Source organism: Indicator indicator, chromosome 2 (assembly GCF_027791375.1).
Source record: "Indicator indicator isolate 239-I01 chromosome 2, UM_Iind_1.1, whole genome shotgun sequence".
Lineage (NCBI taxonomy): Eukaryota > Metazoa > Chordata > Aves > Piciformes > Indicatoridae > Indicator > Indicator indicator.
The window spans coordinates 2,328,242-2,334,241 of NC_072011.1; positions in this window are offsets into that span (position 1 = coordinate 2,328,242).

The following is a 6,000-nucleotide window of genomic DNA, read 5'->3' on the forward strand; positions in this document are numbered from 1 at the left end:
AAGGCTCCAAGCAGACCTTATTGTGGGCTTACAGTGTCTGAAGGGGGACTAAAGGAAAGCTGGGGAGGGACTTTTGAGGGTGTCAGGGTGTGATAGGACTGGGGGGAATGGAGCAAAACCAGAAATGGGGAGATTCAGATTGGATGTTAGGAAGAAATTCTTCCCCATGAGGGTGGTGAGAGACTGGCACAGGTTGCCCAGGGAGGTGGTGGAAGCCTCATCCCTGGAGGTTTTTGCAGCCAGGCTGGATGTGGCTGTGAGCAACCTGCTGTAGTGTGAGGTGTCCCTGCCCATGGCAGGGGTTGGAACTGGATGATCCTTGAGGTCCCTTCCAACCCTGACAATTCTGTGATTCTATAATTATCACAAGTCAGTGGCAAAATCTATGACTTTAATTCCTTGCCAGTAGCACAATGAAAAGCAACAGTGGAGATGATCAGGAGTTTTACTGGAGAAAAATTGAGAATCACACAAGGTTCATTCTTTAAAAGTACCAATATTTGTCTTGATGTATTTTAGATACCATAATCATATGGTACATGGTGGAGTCATAGAAATCTTACCTCTGTGAACCAGGTAAGCTTAGCATCTACTTACAAACATGTTACAGTTGAAAAAGGAAGCTTCCTATAATATCTTATCTTGTTTTCAGTTGTTTCAGCTCTCACTCTGCAACAACTGGAAGTGTAGGGAATTTTCCTGAGGCTGGAGGTTTCTGGTGACATCTGAAAGTGCAGGACTGGTGAAAGTGAGATTATTTCCTCAGAACACTCTAGGTACCAAATTCCCTCTGGAATTTGTTAGGAATGTGATCCTTTAATTCTATAAGGAACCTAATTTGAGCATCAGACTACATTTCCAAAACATGCTTAATTCCTATGCAGAGATTTGTCTGAGCCAGGAGCCTGAGCCAGGAATCAGAACTCCTTTATCAAAGCTTTCATTTAAAAAGTGTATTTTTGAGCCCTTGACATGTTGGAGAAGAAAAATATTTAATAACTCTTACTCTTATCTCTCAGAGATAATGGAACAGGAACAATCTAGAACACAAGAGTATTGTTTAGTGTCAAGGGATGGCTTAAGGAAAATATGGAGGTCCACAGGTAAACTTTGATGAAAAATCTATAAAGTAAGAGTCTGCATAATTTGAGATGAAGACTGGCAGAGAGAAACCTAATGAGGTTCAACAGGATAAGTGCAGATTCCTGCACCTGAGAAGGAGGAACAAACTCCAGCAGTACAGGCTGGGAGGGGATCTGCTGGAGAGCAGCCCTGTGGAGAAGTGCTGGTGGACAACAAGTTCTGCATGGGACAGCAATGTGCCCTGGGGGCCAAGAAGGCCAATGGGGTCCTGGGGGGCATTCAGAGGAGTGTGGCCAGCAGAGCCAGGGAGGTTCTCCTCCGCCTCTACTCTGCTCTGGTGAGGCCACACCTGGAATATTGCATCCAGTTCTGGGCTCCCCAGTTCAGGAGGGACAGGGATCTGCTGGAGAGGGTGCAAGGGAGGGCTACAAGCATGATGAAAGGACTGGAACATGTGCCCTATGAAGAGAGGCTGAGAGCCCTGGGGCTGGAGAGGAGAAGACTGAGAGGGGATCTGATCAATGTCTCTCAATAGCTGAGGGCTGGGGGTCAGGAGGGAGGGGACAGGGACAGGCTCTGCTCAGTTGCACCCTGGGATAGGCCAAGGGGCAATGGATTGAAATTACAGCACAGGAGGTTCCACCTCAACATCAGGAGGAACTTCTTGACTGTGAGGGTGACAGAGCCCTGGAACAGGCTGCCCAGAGATGTTGTGGAGTCTCTTGTCTGGAGACTTTCAAGCCCCATCTGGATGTGTTCCTGTGAGACCTGTGCTGGATTCTCTGGTCCTGCTCTGGCAGGGGGTTGGACTGGAAGATCTCCAGAGGTCCCTTCTAACCCCTAACACCCTGTGAGCCTGTGCAATCCTGAATATTTCACATTATTTTCTGGTGAAGCAGAGCCTTCTACGTATTTCCATTTAATTACAAAAGTTTGTAACTAACCTTGGTGACTGCACCAGGGGAAGCAAACAAAAAAATGATAAACACTCATTAAAGTTAAAGCAAATATTCTCTAGGGACAGCTCCAACTCTGAGTACTGTACTGTTTAATTACAGGCCATTGTTAATTAATCTGGAAGTGTTTCTTCTGGTTGGTTTGCTGTCAACAATAATTACATGTTGTTAAAGAGGTGATTAGAAGAAAAAAAAAAGCATAATTTTACTGCAATTCACCAGTGCATTACAAATATCCTCCCAAGCCATGGCAAGGGCAAAGCCATATACTATAGGATCCATTCACCCAGCAGCAGTGCTCAGAAATGGGTTAAATTAGGCTCCTTAATGCTCACCTCAGGGAGTCACTGCACAGATCTCCAACAATACACTGATGTGCTGGTTCAGAGATGCCCTGCTGAGACCACAGCTGCAATCCTGTGTCCAGCTTGGGGCTCCCCAGTTTCGGAGAGACAGAGACCTGCTGGAGAGAGTCCAAGGGAGAGCCATGAGGATGCTTAGGGGACTTGAGCATCTCCCCTGGGAAGAGAGCCTGAGAGCCCTGGGGCTGTTTAGTGTGGAGAAGAGAAGGCTGAGAGGGGATCTGATCAATGTCTATAAATATCTGGGGGGTGGATGTCAAGTGGAGGGGCCAGGCTCTTTTCAGTGTAGTAAGCCAAGGAACAAGAGGTTCAAGCTTGAACAGAGAAGGTTTCAGCTCAACATAAGGAGAAACTTCTTTGCAGTGATGGTGACAGAGCCCTGGAACAGGCTGCCCAGGGGGTTGTGGATTCCTTCTCTGAAGAATTTCCAACCCCACCTGGATGCATTCCTGTGCAGACTCCCCTGGGTGATGCTGCTCTGGCAGGGCAATTGGACCTGATGATCTCTGGAGGTCCCTTCCAACCTCTAATGTGCTCTGCTACTGTGATACCTCTGATATACTGTGATGCTGTGAGACTGTTTAAATAGAACTAAAGCTGTTTCTTTGCCTGCAGAAAAATGAGAGCTTAGGACATTAAGGACTCTTGTTTAGAAGAATTTTGATGTAAATCATTGGCAAGTTTGGGGCTCAAGGCTCTGTCACATGAAGATGATCTAAAAGTTGCTATGGATGGTGGTGAACTGCTGTGCACAGTGGTGAACTGCTATGGAGAATGGTGAGGCTGGACAGGGCTCTGGGCAACCTGATCTAGTTGAGGATGTCCCTGCTGACTGCAGAGAGGGTTGGACTTGATGACTTTTGGAGGACCCTTCCAACCCAGATCATTCTGTGATTCTATGAATTTTAGGTACCCTAAACAGGTGCTGGAGCCAGGGCAGAGCAGGGCAAGGAAGTTGTGAAAGCCTGGAGGATAAATCTGATGAAGAGAGACTGAAGGAGCTGGGGATGGTTAGTGTGGAAAAGAGGAGCCTGAGGGGAGACCTCATTGCTGTCTACAACTACCTGAAAGGAGGTTGTGGAGAGGTTGATGCTGGTCTCTTCTCCCAGGCAATTAGTGACAGAACAAGAGGGAATGGCCTCAAGCTGCCACTGGGTAGGTTTAGACTGGACATCAGGAAACATTTTTTGCTGGCAAGAGTGGTCAGGGCTTGGAATGTGCTGGGCGGGGAGATGGTTGAGTCCCCAAGCCTGGCTGTGTTTGAAGGTGGTTTGGCTGTGGTGCTTGGGGCTGTGGTTTAGGGGTGCCCCTTGCAGAGTAGGGTTGTGGGTTGGACTTGGTGATCCTGAGGGGCTTTTCCAACCTGAATGTTTCTGTGATTTTGGATGTAAATCAGGGCACCACCAACTCATGTTACCCATAAAATTCTATACTGAGTCAGAGTCTTAAGTTTGACTTCTGTTTTTACTTGTCCTGAATAATTTTTCCTTCTGGTGGAAGCCAGCTGTTTTCCTTAGAATTTCTATGCTGATTTTACCTGAGAGACCTCTCTCACCCTGGGGAAAGGGAGAGATACAATCATGAAGCACTCTCTGAATCACCTCATTTTTTTCTCTCATATTAATTATTTTCATTGGATCCAGACTGGTACCCAGCAGCCAGCATGCACCAGGTACAGCCTTAAGCTTCTGACTGAAAGTGAGGAAATCTGATCTCATTTTTTATACTTGAGTTTGGCCAAATCAGTCCCTGTCTCTGCCAGGGTTATCTGCAAACAGAGGAGATAACCCTGGGAGAGCAAGAAAAGCCTTTCATAGGCACAGATAATATGTGTAAGGAAAAAAAAAAAGCCTTTCCCCCTCTTTCTCATGCATTAAAATGTAGATAAAACATTGAACCAACTCTGATTTTAAATTTTAAAAGAATATTTTATTTTTAGATGTTCTAGCCTGAATATCAAAGTTAGGCAAGTCTTGTGATGGATTCAAAGATGGATTTTTTTCATGCAGAACACAAATTGTCTTTTATGCTATTTGAGCTTTTCCAGTTGGGCAATATTTGTGTTTTTCCCTCTGCTGCTGCCTAACCACCATCTTTTCTTTTTGAAAGAATACCTAAAGGGGGCTACCAGAAGGATGAAGAGAGACTGTTTACAAAGCACTGCAGTGACAGGACAAGGGGAAATGGCTTCAGACTAGAGCAGAGCAGCTTGAGATTGGATGTTAGGAACAAGTTCTGCAGCATGAGGGTGGTGGAACACTGGAACAGGTTGCCCAGGGAGGTGGTTGTGGCCCCAACCCTAGGGATATTCAAGGTGAGGCTGGACAGGGCTCTGTGCAACCTGCTCTAGTTGGGGATGTCCCTGCTGAGTGCAGAGGGGTTGGATTGGATGATCTTGGGAGGGTCCCTTCTGGCCCAGACCATTCTGTGATTCTTGTGTACCTATCTCTTCATTTACTCCAGAAAATTAAATGGGTCTTTGATCTGATTCAACATGACCACCCTTAGGCACTGATTTGTAGTCCCCAGCCCAGACTAACTTGCCATTAAGGTAAGCTTACCCAGTAGTTGTACTTCTTGGTCATATGGAACAGAGCAGCAAGCTCATCTGTGTCCTGTGATACCTCTCTCCTCCAAAGCAAGGAGCTCTGCAGTAGCACCAAGTGGTGTGGTTTGAAGACCAAACTGAAGCTGATGAGGTATTTATCCAGTTCCTTGTCTGCAGTTCTATGTCTCCTTATGTGAACATAGCCCTAGACATCTTCTACAACCAAATCCTGTCTCCAAGGTTCTCTGTGGCCTTCAAAAAGCTTTGCTTGCTGTTTTGCTGTTCTGAAGTCCCAGCACCCCTGATTATTTAGAATGGGAACAAGGATTGGGTGAACACATTTGCATGGCAGGTTACAGATACATCTCTGATTAATGGTGGTGGAAGCCTCACCCCTGGAGGTTTTTGCAGCCAGGCTGGATGTGGCTGTGAGCAACCTGCTGTAGTGTGAGGTGTCCCTGCCCTTGGCAGGGGGGTTGGAACTGGATGATCCTTGAGGTCCCTTCCAGCCCTGACAATTCTGTGGTTCTATGATTCTATTTGGTTTCTGTAAGAGGTACAAGGGGAAGGGGGAGGCTGAGCATTTCCTGGGGCTCTCTGTCCCTAAGGGGAAGGGGAACTTGTGTAATCTGTTAAACTGTGTCTCTAGATGTAAATACATCTTGCACAGGTTCATTGCATTTTACACTCTTATACTTAGCTGGGGTTTTTTGTTTTGTTTTGTTTTGTGGGATTTATTTTTGTTTGTTTGTTTGTTTATTTTTTTTGTAAAAACAATTCCATTTTTACTTCCCAGTTCTGAATGTGGTGGATTTGCTCTCTCGGGGCAGATTTACCAAGAGATAAATGGTTGGAGGGGAGCTAATTCAACCCATAACAGGATTAAAAGGATGGGTTTTTTTCTTTCTAGTGGGCAGAGATACAGGAATCTGACCATTAACTTCCAGTCAGTGGAGATAAAGACTTCAGTACATCTGCTCAAGCAGATTATCATGCATTTGCCTGCATACCAGTACACTACTTTCTGTTATTCCTGGAGCTGCTTAAGCTT